The sequence below is a fragment of the Lampris incognitus genome, chromosome 1, assembly GCF_029633865.1.
Source record: "Lampris incognitus isolate fLamInc1 chromosome 1, fLamInc1.hap2, whole genome shotgun sequence".
Taxonomy (NCBI): Eukaryota; Metazoa; Chordata; class Actinopteri; order Lampriformes; family Lampridae; genus Lampris; species Lampris incognitus.
The window spans coordinates 3,833,199-3,855,204 of NC_079211.1; the positions used below are offsets into that span (position 1 = coordinate 3,833,199).

The 22,006-nt window shown below is 45.4% G+C and overlaps 1 protein-coding gene across 1 annotated transcript in view; it reads left to right on the forward strand.

Annotated features, from left to right (window-relative positions):
• Positions 1–8,588: 8,588 nt before the first annotated feature.
• lingo2 (leucine rich repeat and Ig domain containing 2) overlaps positions 8,589–22,006 on the forward strand; it is a 270,359-nt gene continuing 256,941 nt past the window's right edge. Inside the window, exon 1 of the mRNA XM_056291037.1 lies at positions 8,589–8,609. The gene's annotated coding sequence lies outside the window, so the exon portion shown is untranslated. The remainder of the gene's footprint in view (positions 8,610–22,006) is intronic.

Genomic DNA, 22,006 nt, shown 5'->3' on the forward strand with positions numbered 1-22,006 from the left:
AGAGAGAGAGAGAGAGAGAGAGAGAGAGAGAGAGAGAGAGAGAGAGAGAGAGAGAGAGAGAGAGAGAGAGAGAGAGAGAGAGAGAGAGAGAGAGAGAGAGAGAGAAGAGAGAGAGAGAGAGAGAAGGAGGGCAGACAGAAGGAGCAGCAGGGGAAGACATTTTCATTCCGGTGAACAAATGTCAGCTGTGAACTAGATGAGAAATGCTCATTTTAATCAGAAATGAGGAGCAGGATTCCTCTCAGGGGAACACGGTTTATTTTGAGAAAGCTGTTTAGTTCCTAAAAGATGCTTTAGGAGGACGCTTTTGTGTGTGCGTGCATGCGGTAAGGACTGAGGATGGTTGATTTCAATCAGCTGAACCTTCTGATGGAGGCATTCGACTTTTCTCCTTCAAGAAGAAAGAGGAGAACACAGCTGAGCATCTGGAGCAGAGCTCCTCTCAGCTCCTCTCTGCTTTTTGTCCAAATTCAGTGACCGGCCGTCACTTCGTCTTCCCTCAGCCTCCCTGTTCATCTGTGAATGCCATGATCACTGTCTTAGTTCCGGCACTAATTGGAGTTAGCATGACTGTTAGCATGTTAGTGTGACTGTTAGCATGTTTAGTATGATTGTTAGTAGACTGGTGTGAAGAGAAAGTGAGCCTTCAATTCCAGTTGATAACTAAAAAAGAGAAAAAGCAATTGAAAAGAGATTAAATTAAAAATGCGTCATCGTGTCTGAGAATAACGGTCCTCACAAATAAGACATTATTATGCTCTTCTAGATTAAAGTACACCATCTTATATACAATAAATATATGGCATTCTGCAGTATTCTCTAATGTACTGTTCTACATTATACTATGCTACACTATACTACTGCTACCACTACTACTTTCGGCTGCTCCCGTTAGGGGGCGCCACAGCGGATCATCCGTTTCCATCTCTTCCTGTCCTCTGCATCTTCCTCTGTCACACCAGCCACCTGCATGTCCTCCCTCACCACATCCATAAACCTCCTCTTTGGCCTTCCTCTTCTCCTCTTCCCTGGCAGCTCCATATTCAGCATCCTTCTCTCAATATACTCAGCATCTCTCCTCCACACATGTCCAAACCATCTCCATCTTGTCTCTCTTGCTTTGTCTCCAAACCATCCAACCTGAGCTGTCCCTCTAATATACTCGTTCCTAATCCTGTCCTTCTTCATCACTCCCAATGAAAATCTTATCATCTTCGTCTCTCCCACCTCCAGCTCCACCTCCTGTCTTTTCATCAATGCCACTGTCTCCAAACCATACAACATAGCTGGTCTCACCAACATCTTGTAAACCTTCCCTTTAACTCTTACACGATACTATACTATATGATGCGATACTACACTGTGCTTCGCTTATGATAAAAATCAATTATAATATTATTTCTGTGCATCTTTCAGGACACTCAGGTCACATTCTAAAATCAGCCAACACCAGTTAAAACATCTGAAACAAAATCAGATTGTAGATGGAGGAGTTGATGGTAAAACATGGCTTTGGAGAAGGTTCTACAAATCTGGAGATGTGAGGAGCTGCAGAGCTCCATAACATGGAGGTGCTGAGAAGCGGTCAGGACAGGCCTGCTGAGGGGGAGGAGGAGGAGGAGGGAGAACAGACAGGAGTTCAGATCATGATGAAGATTAGAGAGGTGTGAGAACAAGGTTGTGAAGGTCTTTATAGATTTGGAGGAGGATTTTGGATTCCGTGACGGTGACCAGTGAAGGTGTGGGAGAAAGGGTGTATAATGTGGGCATGGCAGTGAGTGAATATAATGTCCAGAGTTTGTTCGTGGGTGGTTGTTTATGGATGAGTTTTGGGGGTCGACCTGAGAGAACAAAAAAGTCTTCATCATTGTCTGCTACAGACTTTTTACCCGCAGCGCCGGTGAATGTGGATCAGAACCAGAGATGAGTTCATAATCTGCATGATCAATGAGGATGAGGCCATAAAGAAGAGCTTTAGTTTTAATCTTTTAATCTTCACAGGCTGCAGAGAAAGAGGAGAGAGCATTTTATATGGAAGTCCACATGGAGACAGTCATCCAGACCGGTGGGACCGCCGGTATATATCGTCAGTTTCATTTTCTGGACGATAAGAAGCATATCACACAGGTCAAAAGTGATGTCAGATGTTTCACACTCAGCAAAAATCATGTTTAATAAACCTCTCTTCCCGTTAGTCATGTTTGAATAGCGGACCCTAGCTAGGGTTTAATATTAATACTACACATTTTTATATTACACAACACTCTCTGTCTCTCTCTCTCTCTCTCTCTCTCTCTCTCTCTCTCTCTCTCTCTCTCTCTCTCTCTCTCTATATATATATATATAATGTTTGGCTGGGTTGATGTCAAACAAACAAAATCCATGATATGTACATATTTTTAAATACTTCTTAGAAAGGCGTTGCAATGTGAATATTAATGCCACGAGTTCTTCTCTTTGATAAAATATTCATAAGGGGATCATGCATACGGTGCATACGGTGCATAATGTGTTGCTGCTTTGATCAGGGCAGTGTGTAAACAGATGTAAGCAGTCTCCATGTGGCTTTTACAATAGTCCCTCATAAAGCGGTGCAGGAGACCGTGGTGTGGCTCTCTGCAGATGTGCGGGAACCTTTCCTGTTTTTGACATGCATGTTTACACGTAACGTGGTTAGCTCTTCTCCAGAGTTACTACAACATGGGATCAGTTTACATGTGATGGGAAGAAGGGCGGGGATCAAACCTGCAGCAGCTCCAGATGGAGGAAACATACTGTTCTTCCTTGAATGCTTCATCTATGGTAGAGAAGGACACGGATGAGGAAGGGAGCCGGGGACACAAGGTTATTTCATTGAAGCAAACGCGAGGATTTCCAGTGTAATTAGGAGGGAGGGGAAGACGATAATTAGGCTGATGAAGGAGAGGCAAGGTGTGGGAGGAGGGAATGTGAAGCATCAGCCAGGCAAAGGTTGTTTTCCAGACAGGCGTTTTCTACCTGCAGTGTTTAGATGCCACCAAGCACTCTGCAGGGCTCTCCTCCTGCAGACACTCCATTTCCCCCAATGTGATGTTTTTCTTTCTGCTGAAGGATTGATAAAAACACAATTTTTCTGAGGTTGAGAAAGAAAATTATCCAGAGCCTTTTAAGGGAACGTTCTCCCCACGACAGAAAACAGCGGCTTCAGCAGGTGGAACAATGAAACCCAGGACCTCTTCTTACTTCCCCCACCAGGGTCGACCACGGGCTTTTATGCTGATGAATTCACACCTCTCTATTTTCACCAATAGCAAGCTGCCGCCATGAAGGAAGGCTTCACAAAAAGCAGCTGAGTGTTCCCTCTTATGTGGCAATTACTCACGTGTCGGTGCATTATGATTCAGCCGGCCCCCTGGATCACCGCCTGCGTGCTGGCTGGAGGAGTGCCGGTCCGTGTGAGTGATGGCAAAAAGCAGCATGATAATGAGGTGGCGAGGAGACGAGGATGCAACGTTAAACGAGGCTCGGCCATTAAGAGATAGGTCCCCGCTCGAGCACAAGCCTGCTGCTTAATTGGTTCAGTTCATCATGGCCAAAAGCTGTAATTGGGTGACACACCGAAAGATGGATGGCTGCTTTGCCTCAGATGGTTTTAGTGTGATGTTGGTTTTGACTTTGTGTGTGTGTGTGTGTGTGTGTGTCTCTTGTGATTATCAGAATGAGACAGAGAGGGATGGAGAGATTATGTTATTACCGTCCATGATATCTACAAAGGGAATGGGTTTTTGTGGCGACGGTTCCGGCGGGCATGTGGCCTTCCGTATAGTTTTCTAATAGTTGAGAATTAGAGAACGGGGCTTCCAAAGACGCTGAATGTGGGTGTCGAGCATCCACAGGTGGAATGAAAGTGAAGAGCAGCAGCCTACTCGTGCTGTGGAGGTAGGAGGTTGTAGTGTGAAGCCATCTCCTGTGTGTCTGCTGGAGGCCTTAACCGTATCCCAGCATCCATCTGTGTAAACTCCCTGATGTCAGCTTCTGCTCACAAGTAAGTGGAGGACCTCACAGACAGAGACGAGTCTGGGTTCAGAGTGAAGGCCTACAGTGAGGCTGGAGCCAGCAGACCCTCCTCTACTGCAGGACCAGTCCTGATCCACCACCAGCATCCATCTGTGGAAACTCCCAGATGTCAGCAGCTTTTCAGAAGTAGTGATTTCCTAATGTAGTGTCACCATCAAAGCATCACCCTTCATTCACGTTACTTCCAATATGAACATTAGAAACAAACGATGATATTGAGGCGATGCTGTTTTAAGAGGTTCTTTAATTACAACGTTTCAGCAGACATCATTGGCAGCTTCTTACCACCGTCTGCTCGATGCCGTTGTTCATGTGTTCATGTTTGACAAGACTCAGGGAATTGAAGGGAAAAAAAAGAGAAGGGCTTTTTTCTGCATTTATTTCTGTCAACATTGAAATGGCAGATCTGCGTGACAGTGAAAACAGCTCCTCTTTCCTTCCTAGTTTCTGAATAATTATGCTTCGCCTCCTCACAAAGGGATGCCATTATCTGGACAGATGTTGTGTTCAAACTTCTGCCCACGCGCTGCCCGGATGCTGTAATGCGACATGCTGCTTCCCCTCCAAACCACTGGCTGAGCTGCTGCCTCCTTTTCTGCTTATACACACGTTTACAGCTGAACGCTGGTTTTGGTTTTAACAGGCCTCAAACGATCCCTCTGGCTGTCAGAACACATGGACCAGAAACAAAACTAACAGATAACGATCTCTGTGTGGCCTTCAATAAACACATGCTTTACATGCTACAAGACACAGCTGTGGGTGGAGGCAAAAAATGACCCCCATGTTGTTGTTGTTGTTCATACTTGGCAGATGTTGACAATGATGACAGTGATTAATGAACATTGCTATAAGTTGTACAGACGGGTGACAAATTAAAGTAAAAACCTGAATGGTTGACCCCTACAGTGAGGGTTCCAGGGGTTTGCTATGCTGTGGGGGCAGGTTCCTGGCATGGTTTGGGTCCACTTGTCCCCTTGGGGGGGGTGGTCACTGCAGATCGTTACATCACTGCTTCCAGTGTGGGAAGATGGCGGCGCAAATTCACGTTTGCGGCAGCCTCACCCAGTACAGGCCATGCTGTGTTTAAGTTTGCCTTGGTTTGATGGCTGGGAGAGCTGGCGTTGGATCAGCTGCGAGAGCTTGGTCTGCTGCGTCCTGTGGGCCCAGGGACCACGGCCCTGACCGGAGCTGTGCCCGAAGAGGTAACACCGAGGGCTGTCTGACAGGACACGGTAGTGGGGCAGGCTAAGCTAACTGCTAGCCCATGCAGACCGGCAGTTCCAATAACACCGAGGGCGGTCTGGCGGTAGCCTCACTTAGCCTTGACTGTGTTTTTGGTGTCGTTGTGTGGAGTGCGGGTAGGTGTGTCAAAGGTGTCTGGCTGGGAGAGCTGGCATTGTATTGGCTGAGGGACCCTGGTCTGTTGCATCCTTTGGGCCCAAGGACCACGGTCCTGACCGGAGCTGTGCCCAAAGAGGAAACACCGAGGGCAGTCTGACAGGACATGGAAGCGGGGCAGGCTAAGCTACGTTATACGTTAATTATAAGATATTAACAAAAAGTTATACTGAGAAATGACCAACTGATATCTGGGGGTCCTCGAGTCAATATTGTTCTGTGTGGAGTTTGCATGATCCTCCTATTGGTTGGAGGCCATGAGACTCTAAATGGTTCGTGTGTGTGTGTGTGTGAGAGAGAGAGAGAGAGAGAGAGAGAGAGAGAGAGAGAGAGAGAGAGAGAGAGAGAGAGAGAGAGAGAGAGAGAGAGAGAGAGAGAGAGAGAGAGAGAGGCTGATGTAGGCTCCCACCATGCAACTCAGGAAAAGAAATGGAATGAAAAGGATTTAGCGGGTATTAAATGCGAGTGAAGGAATAAACCTGCTATTTACTAGATGCTGGCTGGGGTTCCACACGGGTGGAGTCTACACTGTGGGAGAATTTTCTTCTCGACACACTGGTTTTCATAGTCAATCAGTCAATATCCAATACCGTGTAGTCTGATGTGAATAGGTTTATTGTTAGTATCACAAAAATAGGTACAACAACATACCAAGTTGGTCCATGGAGCAACTGGCCAGACTTCCTGATGCACACGCCTTCATGCCATGATTTAGTCCCACCTACTGTGGGGCTTAACCTTTGACCACACCTTTGATTTTAGCGACTAGAATCGCGCCAAATTTATATTCCATTATCTCCTTAGTTATAAATAGAATCATCCCGAATTCATACCCCATTATATTTTCATTTGTGCCCTTTAGTGGTATTAACATGTACTATACTGTACTTCTTGATTCCCTTATTTTCCATAGGCCATTTAGTGACATAGGATTTTCTAAACTTACCCTGCCTTGAGACACTATTATTTCCAGTTGCAATATATCTGGGATAAAAAATAACTGTTTACAACATATCAGGATAAAAAGAATAACTTTACGACATATCTAAGATAGAAAAATAACTGTTTACAACATATCTAAGATAAAACAATAACTGTTTAGAACATATCTAAGATAAAACAATAACTGTTTACAACATATCCAAGATAAAACAAAAATAACTTTATGACATAGCTAAGATAAAAAATAAGGGTTAACAACATATCTAGAATAAACCAGCTGAATTTGATTTGTAATAATGGTACATTCTACACAGGTAAACACATACATTGTACATCTAAACTTTGTTGATTATTTACCTTTTATTATGATAAACCTAATTACTGTAAATACTGAAATTATTTCCCACAACACCTCCCGTCATCCCCCAGTGGAGGAGCTGCGGTAGATGAACCCACAGCTAGGAAACACATTTGGAGCATGTGATGCGGGTTTTAACATGTGACGGTATGGTACGGTACGGTGTGCTGCTGGTTTGTGTTGTATGTTAGTGTGCAGTTACATTACACACCTACTACAATGGACACCTGCTCTGCTCAACCAAGTTAAAATAAGTTGGTCTCTCTCTCTCTCTCTCTCTCTCTCTCTCGCTCTCTCTCTCTCTCTCTCTCTCTCTCTCTCTCTCTCTCTCTCTCTCTCTGTCGCTCTCAATTCAATTCAATTCAATTCAATATGTGCTTTATTGGCATGACATACATTTGTGTACATATTGCCAAAGCATGTAAAACAACAACACAATACAACAATGATTATAATAATAACAACAACAGTGATTATAATAATAACAGCAACAACAACAATGATTATGATATTAAATAACAATAGTAGCAATAGGTGCCGTCATCCACTATCTCTCAGGTTGTGGCAAGATAATATAAATCTTGCTGCAATGTTCGCCGCTGGCCCCCCTCCCAGGACCCCCCGCAGCTTACCTGCGTCGTCCATTTCCTGGTACTCTGGAATCACATGTTCCAGTTCCTTGACAAAAGCCCGGCGCTGTTTTTCAAATCTGTCACATTTAAGGAGGAAGTGCCCCTCTGTCTCCACCTCATCTGTCATGCACTGACCACATGATCGTTGCTCTTTTGGCAACCACGTCTTTTTGTGTCTCCCCTTTTCAATGGCTAGACTGTGGTCTCTGAGCCTGTATTTGGTGAGGGTCTGTCTCTGCTTCCTGTCTCTGACGGTTAAGAGGTGTTCTTCCAAATCATAGTTTGTTTTTAGGGCCCAATAGACTTCTAGTTTGTTTTGAGTTTTGATTTCAGCGTTCCAATGTTTCAGATAATTGTTCTTGCTTTGTTTTATAGCCTGATTTATCGTAAACTTTGTTTGGGATGCAGTGCTGGCCTGAGGTTGGCTGGTCTTAGTATTTGTTACAGGGTTAGTGAGTCTCAGAGCCAGCTGCTTCAGGGGACTCTTTTCGGGGTTCAGTTCTTGGGTTTTCAGAGCTTTAAAGTGCAGTGTATTTGTTGGGCTTGTATTTAAGTGCATCCAGAAATTTAGAGATCTTTTTTGTACATTTCTCAATAATGGAAACCGGCCTAATTCTGCCCTACATGCGTTGTTTGGTGTTTTCCTTTGTATTTTCAGAATCATTCTACAGAATTCAGCATGTAGGGTTTCTGCTGGATGCTTGTCCCATCTAGTGTAGCTGGAAAGACTGAGTGGACCCCATACCTCACTTCCATATAGTGCAATGGGCAGAATTACACTATCAAACAGTTTGCACCAGATGGAGATTGGTATATCAATGTTAAAGAATTTATTTTTAATTGCATATAGAGCTCTGCCAGCTTTTTGTTTTAGGTTATTCACTGCCCTACTGTCGCTCTCTCTCTCTCTCTCTCTCTCTCTCTCTCTCTCTCTCTCTCTCTATGGATGGCTGTCTCTCTCTCCTTGTGTGTGTGTGTGTGTGTGTGTGTGTGTGTCTCGCTCTCTCTAACCGTGAGCCTTCTGGGTGTGTGTGTGTGTGTGTGTGTGTGTGTGTGTGTGTGTGTCTCTCGCTCTCTCTAACTGTGAGCCTTCTGGGTGTGTGTGTGTGTGTGTGTGTGTGTCATGGCTGTCCCAGTGGTGCCCTGCACCGGTTTTGCCGACAAACAGCTGACCCATTTTTCTTTGGTGTTGAAGGAAGCGGACATCTGAACAAAGAGAGGTAGGGGAGGAGGAAGGGGAGGAGGGGGGTGGTGTGTACAGATCAGTTCCTCTGCTTTATCCAGGCTTGTGGATTAATTACTCCATACCTGTAACCGCATCTTGCGCTGAGCGAGGGGCTCTGGCGTCGCCTGAATCAATAATGCATTTTTCTGTCTCTCCATTTAATTTGCTGACGAGTGCGTGTGCCACACACACACACACACACACACACACACACACACACACACACACACACACACACACACACACACACACATTACAGTTCTTCAGCAGGAGACACTGGATACCGAAAGTGCAACACTCCCATCCGTCCCTGTGATTAGCTGACAAATTGATTGCGTCTTAATATTCCCTATGAATGGAGCGTAATGGGAGAGAAGCGATGTTGGGTTATCGCATCAGTTTGCGGAATAGTTTGTAAAAATGCGGCCAGACTTTGGGACGGGTCCAGTGACACGCTGCTCATTGTTCCTCGGGACATAGGGGACGGTAAGTGTGTGACATTAGCTTGGAGACCGCTAGCATAGCATAGTTTAGCATAGCACTGGATGAAGTTCACAGATGTTGAACAGCACAAGGTGATAGCGGTAAACACACGGTAGGTTATCTGATCCTGTGTCATTCACCTGCTGTGTGTTTGTGGATGAGTTGTTGCATCAAGTGAAGGAGTTCAAGTATCTCGGGGTCTTGTTCACGAGTGAGGGTAGGATGGAGCAGGAGACTGACAGGCGGATTGGTGCAGCATCAGCAGTAATGTGGACGTTGTATTGGACCGTTGTCGTGAAAAGGGATTCCAGCAAAGCTCTCAGTTTACCAGTCAGTCTTTGTTCCAACCCTCACCTAAGGTCATGAGCTTTGGGTAGTGATCGAAAGGGTGAGATGGCAGATACAAGCGGCTGGAATGAGTATCCTCAGTAGGGTGTCTGGGCTCATTTTTAGAGATAGGGTGAGGAGCTCGGACATCCGGAGGGAGCTCGGAGTAGAGCCGCTACTCCTTCACGTCGAAAGGAGCCAGTTGAGGTGGTTCGGGCATCTGATCAGGATGCCTCCTGGGCACCTTCCTTTGGAGGTTTTCCAGGCAACCGGGAGGAGACCCCGGGGTAGACCCAGAACTTGCTGGAGGGATTACATGTCCAATCTGGCCTGGGAACACTGTGGGATCCCCCAGGAGGAGCTGGAGGGTGTTGCTGGGGAGAGGGACGTCTGGAGTGCCCTACTTAGCTTGCTGCCACCATGACCCGACCCCGGAGAAGTGGCTGATGATGAATGAATGAAAGAATGTTTGTGTGTGTTTTGTCTTGAATTGAAGGAGCAGCAGTTAAAACACTTATTATAATGTATGATCTATTTTCTGTGAGTAGTGTTGGTTTGTGTTGTCCTGTCGAAGTGCCTTCTTGGAGCTCTGCAGACCTTCAGCTGGCATGCTGTGCAGGTGCTGAGCTGTGCAGGGTGAAGTTAAAACGTTTATCACGGCATGTCTACGCAAATCATTGTGTCTGTGAACATAAACCAAAGGTGACAAACAATCTGATTATCAGGGTTCCCACGTGTCCTGGAAAACCTGGAAAATAGCTGACCAACTTTCCAGTCATGGAAAACACATAGAAAATCAGAGAAAAACTAAATGTCCTTGAAAATCATGTGTTGTCCTGGAAAATTATTTCAACATTCTTCTATTTTCCTTTAGCTTAGCATTAACTAATAGGCGATCTATCAGAGCTCCCCAAAACGAATATTTCCCATAGTTCTCACCTGCATTATTCTATGATCAATTTGTCATAGTTTCTAAGCATGTAAGAGATGAGTTCATAGACAAGTTATAGCCAGACACTGCACATCTTTTAGATCAGACTTCCACAGAGAGGAACATATTAGTGTATGGTGCGCTCACCGTCTGTCATATCATACCTGGAAAAGTCCTGGTAAACGATCTCTAGGAAAGAGTGGGGAACCGTGGATTATGAAGAACCTTACCGAGCTGCCTACGCCGATGCTCAACCTCATCACTGATGTGATATTTTAATAATCTGTTTAGGGGACATGTAGTCCAACCATATGCCAGGAAATGCAAAAATCTAATTTTTATCTTCTGACTTGGCTGTACTTTGCGTGTATTTCATACACCGGTGGATGCTGCTGTATGTTGTTTACAACTGTAATTTTCATCACACTTCTAAGTGAGTTTCACTCGCTCGACAAAATCAAATGCAATTGCAAAACAAATGGCCATGTAGCGTAATGCAATGGATGGCCTGACCAGCTCCTAGGGGACCAGCAGCAGTTTGGTAATAGGCTCGCTGTTGGCAGGTATCACTGTTGGGATTCTCTACAGAGTCTCTGATTGGGAATAAGATGCCAGGGCTGTCACTACACTGCTCACTAATTGGAGATTCTGTTGGGTTTACCAACAGCAAAACAATGCATAAGCCATTAGAATGTCCTGAATCCATATGTCCAAAATAATCAACCCATAAAGGAGGGAAACGGTGGAGCACTCTCGCTCCATACCACGAGACAGGGACGTCTCAGCAGCCCATAATGCAGCGTCCCAGTCGAACTGTATTCATGTAGTTAATGTCCTATAGAACAGTAGAAAGTGAGAAAAGTGCGTTCGTTAGTGGTTTAATTTGAGTGCCAACCAGCAGTGTTGAGCAGGATACAGACTTGGGTTGGAGGTCCACCCCAGTTGGGATTTCTTCTACTTCTTCCATCTGGGTCAGTTTGTACGTTATATTGTCTTTGAGCCAGGCAAACATTGCCCTTGCAAATAAAGCAGTTCATGATTGGTCAAATAAAGCAGTTCGTGATTGGTCAAATGAAGCAGGTTGTGATTGGTCAATGCTTCGTCCATAGTAGGGGTGGGACGATTCACAAATCTCACGGTTCGATACGTCTCACGATTCAGGGCTCGTGGTTTCCATTCAGTACGCTACAGTGGACGCCGTGGTAAGCCAGAGACAAGACACCGTTGCAGTTGTCTATTGTCCATTTATTTTAAGAATGAGGCCCAACATGTTGGCATTATCAAGGCATGTATTCACACGTAATGCAAGAGCAACATTTTTAACAACATGTTGCACCATCTTTTCTTGTTGTGTGACATAATTGATTTACTTTAAAACTTGAAACTTTAAGAACTACTAGAACGACCAAGGAGGTCATTTTGACTGTTTTGGATTTTCAAAGTTCAATAACTTCGTAAAAAAAAACAGAAAAAAGATACAGACCTGCCACTCCCTGAATGCTCCTAAAATTGCACATATTTGCATTAAAATTAGTTTTAGGTCAGTTGCACAACAAAGTTATAAGATGGATTGCATTTATATAAGATCTACTTAAAATGACCTCGAGCGGTCAAAATGACTGAGCGTATTTTCTGCGTCATCGTGTGCGTCATGTCAGTATTTATGTGTGGGTCGCATCATTTCCTTCACAACGTTCAGTTCCTTTTTTAATGTCCGGTTTTATAGGCCTTGCTATGTTTGTTAGATTAGCAGTATGTGTTTTCCATTTTGTTTGTCAGGTAACATGTCCAACATGTCCGGGTACAGACGCCGTTACAGACGCACCATGAAAACCACCGAGGTGTTGCAGTATTTACAGGTGTTGGACAGCCGCCATTTTAAACTGTTTGAAAAATAGTATTGTAACGATCACGGATGTGTAGACTCGCTAGCCTGTTGGCTAACGGGTCAGACCCTTTAGTCAACTGTTTAATGTAGTCACCTGTGGTGCGGGAGACCCGGGTTCGCGTCCTGGCTGCAGCGGATTCCCGGCTGCCCCCTGAATTCCCTACAGTACTGAAGTTGTTAAAATGTTAATTTTGGTGTCAGTCGTTTCCTCACAGACATACTAACATATGTAATGCATTAATATCTCAATTTGGTATTTATCTTGACAGAATATAGAGTTTAAAAACCGGCGGTCATTTTGACCGCCCATAGTCATTTTAGGTAGGAGGGAAATCCTGGTAGTTCTAGTGTTAATGATACACACGATCTCGCAAAATAGGGAGCATCTCGAACCGTGAAGACTCTCGAACGATTCGGAATTTGATCCAGTATCATCCCACCCTTAGTCTATATCAGCAGTCACCTCATCGATTTGTGCCCGAGAGAATGTTGAGCCGATTAAGACGCCATGTAATTCTGTGGGAGAAGGCAAACTAACAAACACCCTCCTGCTCCTCCACCGGCCCTCGCTGCACCTTAAGGGGGCCCATGTGGGTCACGTGCAAGAGGGTATGGTTTGAATCTCTTATCGGGATTCACTCCACTAATCTGAAACAGCAGCTTAAATTTAATTGCTTATTAAATCAACATTAACCTTCTGACACCATTTGTGACTGAATAATACCACTGTGCAGCCAGTTACCCAACTTTTTTTTCTTCATCTACCTTTTTTACTCGTTCCTGATTCTGAGCATGGTGAGAGAGGAGAAGACTGCATTTGTTTTGTTTTGGAGTGTCTCTAAGCATTTACAGTGTGTACCACTAAAGACTGTCTACTGCCTGGAACTACATTTACTAAGCGTGATACCAGTTGGTTAGCGGGCCATTTTCTTCCAATGACTATGCTGTTTTAGTTGACAGATAACTGTACCAGAAGTAGTAGGGTGCTGTTTTGTCTAAGTGGACTTAACTGAAATCGACTTTGGGCAGAATTTGAATCAACAGGAGAAACTTAAAATAGCTAGAGGAGTGCAGATCTCCTCCAGGTGACCATATCTCCCCTCCTCAGTGCCTCAGGCGGCCCTGCATTAAAAACCGACATCATTGTGTAAAGGATATTACCATGTGGGCTCAGGAACACTTGGGAAAACCATCGTCAGTTAACACAGTTGGTCGCTACATCTACAAGTGCAAGTTAAAACTCTACCATGCAAAGCCAAAGCCAGATATCAACACCACCCAGAAACACCGCCCACCGGCTTCTCTGGGCCGAGCTCATCTGAGATGGACTGACGCAAAGTGGACAAGTGTGCTGCGTTCTGACGAGTCCACATTTCACATTGTTTTTGGAAATCATGGACGTCATGTCCTCCGGGCTAAAGAGGAAACGGACCATCCAGATTGTTCTCAGCACAAAGTCCAAAAGCCAGCATCTGTGATGGTATGGGGGGGTGTTAGTGCCCATGGCATCATGGGTAACTTGCACATCTGTGAAGGCACCATTAATGCTGAAAGGTACATACAGGTTTTGGAGCAACATATGCTGCCATCCAAGCAACATCTTTTTCAGGGCTGCCCTGCTTATTTCAGCAAGACAATGCCAAGCCACATTCTGCACGTGTTACACCAGCGGGGCTTCGTGGTAAAAGAGTGCGGGTACTAGACTGACCTGCCTGCAGTTCAGACCTGTCTCCCATTGAACATGTGTGGCGCATTATGAAGCACAAAATACGACAACGGAGACCCCGGACTGTTGAGCAGCCGAAGTCGTACATCAAGCAAGAATGCGAAATAATTCCACCTACAAAGCTTCAACAATTAGTGTCCTCAGTTCCCAGACGCTTATTGAGTGTTGTTAAAAGGAAAGGTGATGGAACACAGTGTTGAACATGCCCCTGTCCCAGCTGCTTTGGAACGTGTTGCAGGAATCAAATTCAAAAAGTGAATATTTGCAAGAAAACAATAAAGTTTATCAGTTTGAACATTCAATATCTTGTCTTTGTAGTGTATTCAATTGAATATAGTAGGTCGAAAAGGATTTGCAAATCATTGTATTCTGTTTTTATTTATGTTTTACACAACGTCCCAACTTCATTGGAATTGGGGTTTGTAGCTACTGAGATGATTTCCAGCTGTGACTCATTAATCCTTCTTTTGAAATTGCATTTTTAAAGCAGAGTTGGCACTTCCGTGTTGCTGTGAGGTGAATAAGATGAATTATTGTTGGTTCATCCAGTATTCCTCCAATTCTCCTGTGCTGAGATCAGCAGTGAATGATTTGCTGGCTTGGGAAATATGATCGACTTCTCGTTTACTTTCAACACTCATACCGAAATACATAATGTGTTGGTTTTGACACTGTTGCTGCCTGATCTGAGTCAACCGTAGCACACAGTGGACTCAGATCAGGCAGCGATGGAAAGCAGCATGGGTCGAGCGAGCTAGCGTGAATGAAGAGAGGGAGCGGTGTTAGCGAGAACAAACATTTTCCGGAGGTTTTGAATCACTGCAACCACTAGAGGTTATTCATCCTACAGTCATAAGTGCACGAAAAACTTTAGGCTGATAGGTTCAGGAGTTTCAGCAAGCTGCCGGGACACACCTCCATACTTCAGCTTCTGGTGTGGGAAGATGGCGGTGCGAATTCATGTTTGCAGCAGCCTCACCCAGTACCGGCTATGCAGTGTCTTTGTCCACGTCTGCATCTAAGTTTTGTCTTCGTTTGCTGGCTGTGACAGCTGGCGCTAGATCGGCTGGGAGAGCTTGGGCTGCTGCGTCCTGTGGGCCCAGGGACCACAGTCCTGCCCCGAACTGCTCCCGAGGAGGTTACACTGAGGGCGCTCTGACAGGACGTGGAAACAGGGCAGGCTAAGCTAACCGCTAGCCCATGCAGACCTGCAGTTCCGATAACAGGGCGGTCTGCAAGCAGCCTTGCCTGACGTTGACTGTGGTGTTTTTGGTGTCGGAGTGCGGGGAGGTGTGTCGAAGATGTCTGGCTGGGAGAGCTGGCGTTGGGTCGGCTGAGGGAGCCTGGTCTGCTGCGCCCGGTGGGCCGAACGACCACGGCCCTGACCGGAGCTGCGCCTGAAGAGGAAACACTGAGGGTGGTCTTACAGGATGCGGAAGCAGGGCGGGCTAAGCTAACTACTAGCCCATGCAGACTGGCAGTTCTGACCGTCATCCTGGCTGGCGTCCATTCCCTTGGACAGTGATTTTCTTTTTTAGTTTGGATATGTGTTAGTTTGGATATGTGTGTTCTTGTAGTTTTTGAAAGAAACATTTTGTATTTGTGTTGCACTGCTGTGGGCTGGAGGAAACCATGTTTCGTTGTTCCTGATTCCTGACGTTGGCGTCTCAGTTCAGTTCAGATGTGTTGGTTGAAAGTCTTACTGTACTTTATGTACTTTTTTTTTCACATGACTGCAAGAATATAGTTTACAACATGGTCACTCTACTGTACCTTAACACTAGACACTGTAAAGTGGGACTGCACTATATAACTAGCTCCTACTTACATACTGTACATACAGACTTCTACTTCAGTTGTCTAGGATACACATGATGTAGTTAGACAGGCGCACACATGGAACATCCAATTGTCTCATAGCGCTAAGCTTATTGAAATATTCATATTGCTTTTTAAGTGTCATGGTGAGCAACACGTGCTAGATTTGCTCAAGTAGAAAAGTGACATGGCAAATTAAACCGATTCTGACTCTTGATCCCTCTTGTGTTTCTCTGCACTGAGCAGTTCTTTGTTGACAAAGGAAGACTCGTTTTTAAAAATGGGCCGGTTTGATTTCCTCTGGCTGAGCATGGATATCAAGTGTCCCAGAAAGCAAAAATGCCTCCTAAGAAAGGTGGCTGCTGGGACTTTCTGTGGCCTGCGTTGTAACTGACTATCATTACACACAAATGATGCACAAGCAATCAGCACAAACAGCTATCAGTGATCCATTAACCTGCGGCTAATCCTCACGGCTGCATTGCACCGTGGTAATCGGCTTATCAGCCTGGAAACATGTTGTCAGTGGTGATTAGTGACCGATATGTAGAAAAACATTCCATACTTCTGATAAATTATCACAGGAGTATCTCTTTTCAAGTCAAGCATGTATTTCTTAATGAGAGTTTGAGCTCTGTTAGTGTGTAAGATGTTTCTGCAGGAGTACGGTACATGGACTACAGCCACCAATTTCACAGTTTAATAATTTTGTGGAAAAAAAAGATACAGACCTGCTGCCCCCTGAATTCTCCTAAAATTACATATATTTGCATTTAAAATTAGTTTTAGATCAATTGCACACACAAAAACAAAAAAGTTACGATAAGATGTTGACAAAAACGACAATGAGCGGTCAAAATGACCGTCTCATAATTTGCGCGTCCTCGTGTGCGTCATGTCAGTATTTACGACGTGTGTTGTCACATCATTTCCTTCGTGAAGTTCGTTGCTCTGTCCTAGAAACACACTAGCGCCCTCCAGTGCAGAGAAATAGTCTAAACCTGATGTGTGATGATGTCCAACATGTCTGGTTACAGATGCCGTTACAGACGCGCCATGACTACCACCGAGGCGCTGCAGTATTTACAGGCGTTGGACAGTGGCTATTTTAAATTGTTTGAAAAATAGGGCGTCTAGGTGGCGTAGCGGTCTATTCAGTTGCCTACCAACATGGGCATCGCTGGTTCGAATCCCCATGTTACCTCCGGCTTGGTTTGGCGTCCCTACAGACACAATTGACCGTGTCTGCGGGTGGGAAGCCGGATGTAGGTATGTGTCCTGGTTGCTGCACCAGCCCCTCCTCTTGTCAGTTGGGGCACCTGTTTGAGGGGGAGACGGAACTGGGGGGAATAGCATGATCCTCCCATGTGCTACATCCCCCTGGTGAAACTCCTCACTGTCAGGTGAAAAGAAGCGGCTGGTGACTCCACATGTATGGGAGGAGACGTGGTAGTCTGCAGCCCTCCCCGGATCAGCAGAGGGGGTGGATCACAGCCCGGGACGGCTTGGAAGAGTGGGGTAAGTGGCCAAGTACAATTGGGGAGAAAAAGGGGGGGAAATCCACAAGAAATAAAATAAATAAATACATTTTTGGAAAAATAGTGTAACGTACACGTACAAGTAGACACGTTAGCCCTTGGCTAACGGGGCAGACCCTTTAGTTGACTGGTTAACGTTGTCGCCCGCGATGCGGGAGGTACGGGTTTGCGTCCCGGCTGTGGCGGTTCTCGGGCTGCCCCCCGAATTCGCTACAATAGTATTAAAGTTTTTAAAATTTTAATTTTGGTATCAGTTAGTTTCATAACAGACACACTAACATATGTAATGCATTGATATCTCAACTGCATATTTATCTTGACACAATATAGAGTTTAAAAACCGCACTTGTCAAAATGACCGCCCATGGTCATTCTAGTAGTTTTTAAGTTCCGGTCAAGATTTGGGACTGTTTTAATATTTATTTTCAGTTCTTTTTTTTTTTGTATGTCATGTTTTATAGGCCTTGTTACGTTTGTTAGATTAACAATATGTGTTTTCTGTTTTGTTTTTCAGGTAATATTTTCACTTTTTCAATTTTGTTATTCAAGTTCGACCATGTCTCTGGTTTAAATTGTTTAAAAATAGTGTTATAGTTGTTAAAATGTTAATTTTGGTGTCAGTTAGTTTCATAACAGAGATACTAACCTATGTAATGCATTAATATCTCAACTGGGTATTTATCTTGACACAATATAGAGTTTAAAAATTGCGGCGGTCAAAATGACCGCCCATGGTCATTTTAGGTAGGAGTGAAATCCCGGTCGTTCTTCTGTTTTAAAGCATATCGTTTATTGGTCAACACAGCTGATATGTAATGTATCCGATGTAACCCCCCCCCCCCTCGTTTTTCTCCCCAATTGCACCCGTCCAATCACCCCACTCTTCCGAGCCGTCCCAGGGCTGCTACACCCCCTCTGCCGATCTGGGGAGGGCTGCAGAATGCAACATGCCTCCTCCAATACATGTGGAGTCACCAGTCGCTTCTTTTCACCTGGCAGTGAAGAGTTTCACCAGGGGGGTGTAGAGATAGTACTCCTAAAGTGAGTGGAGCAGCTTTCTTGTAAAGGTCAGTGCATGTCAACAGCTGCTTCGTCTTCCCTCATTACGAATCCCATCCTGCTCTGCCACCGGTCTCAGTGTCCTGCTCTGCCACCAGTCTTACTGGTCTCAGCGTCCCGCTCTGCCACCGGTCTCAGCGGTCTCAGCGTCCCGCTCTGCCACCGGTCTCAGCGGTCTCAGCATCCCGCTCTGCCACCGGTCTCACCCGTCTCAGCTTCCATTCTAACACGAATCAGTCTTGATTTCAGTTCCTGGAAAAAGTCACCTGAGCACAGGCGGGACTATTTTCACATCCTGCTGGCGAATCAATCATCCTGTCAGGTCATTTGGCAGGTTCATGCATCATAGAACGCAGCAGCGGATCAGTCTTTCATGCTTACAGTATCAGTCAGCAAACATGACAAAATCTGGCAAGCAGACGACGGCTTGACATCTTTTTTTGTGAATTCGGATGTGCTAGTCAGACTTCCATAGAATCTTATTTATTTGTGATTTTTATTTTCAAAACATTCACATTACATATAGAAACCAATAATGGCGTACCATAAAATGCTAGACTAGGTTATGTCATGTGGGACAAATGACAATAATAAAAAGGAATAATTATAAAAGATAAAAAAATAAAATAAAGCCATGACAAATACAACAGAGGCGTCACACAGGTGAGCGGTGGCAGAAAAAAAGTCACAAGTTCAGACAGTTCAAGTCACGGTTGATTCAGTTTAGGAAAGAGTCAAATTTTCTTTTCTTTTTTTGATCCCCCACTTTTCTCCCCAGTTGTATCTGGCCAATTACCCCACTCTTCCAAGCCATCCTCGTGGCTGCTCCACCCCCTCTGCTGATCCGGGGATGGCTGCCACATGCCTCCTCCCATACATGTGGAGTCACCAGCCACTTCTTTTCACCTGACAGTGAGGAGTTTCACCAGGGGGACGTAGCGCGTGGGAGGATCAAGCTATTCCCCCCCAGTTCCCCCTCCCCCCCCGAACAGGCGCACTGACTGGCCAGAGGAGGCGCTAGTGCCGCGACCAGGACACACACCCACATCCGGCTTCCTACCTGCAGACACGGCCAATGTGTCTGTAAGGATGCCCGGCCAAGCCGGAGGTAACACGGGGATTCAAACTGACAATCCCCGTGTTGGTAGGCAACGGAATAGACCACTACGGTACCCAGACCCTCCGAGGTGAAATTTTTTTGATTTGTTCAACCACCCTGGACCACTCAGAATGTTCCTCATTGTGAAGCTTAACTCCTCACGCTCCTCACTGTCAGCTGAAAAGAAGCGGCTGGTGACTCCAAATGTACGGGAGGAGGCATGTGGTAGTCTGCAGCCCTCCCCGGAGCAGCAGAGGGGGTGGAGCAGAGACCGGGATGGCTTTTTAAGTTGTTTGAGGCACGACTCACCCCACCAAAACTATCACGTGACTCCAGACTTTATTTGACTGTTAAGGACAAGGTGAGGAGTTGGGAATATGTGCTGAGTCAGGGGTGGCTGGTGTTTTCTGGATTACTCTGTTTTAACTAGCTAAGCCGCCACTAGACGGATCTCTGGTCAGGTTGTAATGAGTCCTTTATTACTTATGTCACTTGCTGATTCTGATTTCATCTCCATGTTGAAGATGGCTGGCGTGTGGGGGTCCGGGTGGCGTAGCGGTTTATTCCATTGCCTACTACATGGAGCTCACCAGTTCGAATCCCCATGTTAACTTCGGCTTGGTCGGGCGTCCCTACAGACACAATTGGCCGTGTCTGCGGGTGTGAAGTCAGATGTGGGTATGTGTCCTGGTTGCTGCACTAGCGCCTCCTCTGGCCGGTTGGTGCGCCTGTTTGGGGGGGGGGACTGGGGGGAATAGCGTGATCCTTCCAAGCGCTACGTCCCCCTGGTGAAACTCCTCACTGTCAGGTGAAAAGAAGTGGCTGGTGACTCCACATGTATGGGAGGAGGCATGTGGTAGTCTGCAGCCCTCCCCGGATCAGCAGAGGGGGTGGAACAGCGACCGGGACGACTCAGAAGAGTGGGGTAATTGACCAAGTACAATTGGGGAGAAAAAGGGCGGGGGAGGGGAGGAAAAATTGAGCACAAGTGCATACCATCGTTTGGCTGCTAATTGATCCAACTTTTTGGGGAATGAGATGTGATAAATGGCCCTTATGATACAGTATAATAATAATAATAATAATAAAAACAAGAAAGATGCTGACGATGGAGAAGATGCACCACCCAAAAGCAGATGTCGACAGGCTTTTCCTACCAAGAGCTTCAGGAGAACGAGGCCTAGTCCAACTCGAACTGACCTTCAAGATGCATACCTGACAAAAACAGATGACTCACTCCTCCAAATTGTAAAACATCAGATCTACTGCAGCAATAAAGAAGCTGCACAATTCAAGAAAAGCAATGCACGGGAAGTACGCGAAAAAATGAAAGAAGCAGACACGGACCAATCAAAGACACATCAGTGGCTGAGGATCACCAGACTGGAAGCAGAGATGGAGGGTCTGATAATCGCTGCACAAGCCCAGAGCCTGGCAACCAGATCCTGTCACCATCACATCATCAAAGATGGAACAGACGCAAAATGTAGAATCTGTGGAATATACGAAGAAACCATCGACCACGTTGTCTCAGGCTGCCCGGAACTGGCAAAGACCGAGTACATGTACAGGCACAACAAGGCAGCAGCATACCTGCACTGGAAGATCTGCAGGAGTTACAAGACCAAGACCACTGAGACGTGGTACCAACATCAGCCAAACACGGTCACTGAGAACAATGACGTCACCATCCTCTGGGACACGCCCATCCACACTGACAGAGAGATAACAGCCAACAAGCCCGACATCGTTATCAAGGACAGGGAGCATAAGAGGTGCATGCTCATCGACATGGCAACACCATCCAAAAAACACACCTCAGTGAAAGTCACAGAGAAGCTGACCAAGTACAGAGACCTGGAGACTGAAGTCAACAGGATGTGGGGAATGAAGACCCAAACAACACCAGTGGTCATCGGAGCTCTAGGACTCATGAAGAAGGGAATGGAAAAGTTCACCAACCGTATCCCAGGAAACACCAACATCCATGCAGTCCAGAAGATCCCCCTACTCGGAACAGCCCACATACTACAACGAATACTGTCAATCAAGAGACATCTGCCCTATAGTGCCTCAGGTCCATAGTTTGGACCCGGCTCTACAGGATGTAAAACAGGAAACGTGAAAATTAATAATAATAATAATACATTATTTATACAGCGCTTCTCAAGGTACTCAAGGTCGCTTTACATAGAGAAAGAGGGGTAACCACACTATACCTAGCTAGTTGTTGGCTTTTAGTGGCTATTTAAAAATGTATTTCAGTGTAACGTTAGCCAGCCAATAGAATAGCTAGATAAAATATTATTAATACACACATTATATAGATTAACTATTATTAATACATACTTTGAGAACTCGGCTACACGTCAGCAGAAGTCCCAGGTGCACTTCTCTTTTTTAAACAAGCGTGTATAAGAGCAACAGTGCCAAGCATTGTGTGCCTGTAATCTCTAATCTGGGATCGTAAATTCAGATGTGTGACTGTGTATACCCATATAATTAAACAACATGTGAATCCAT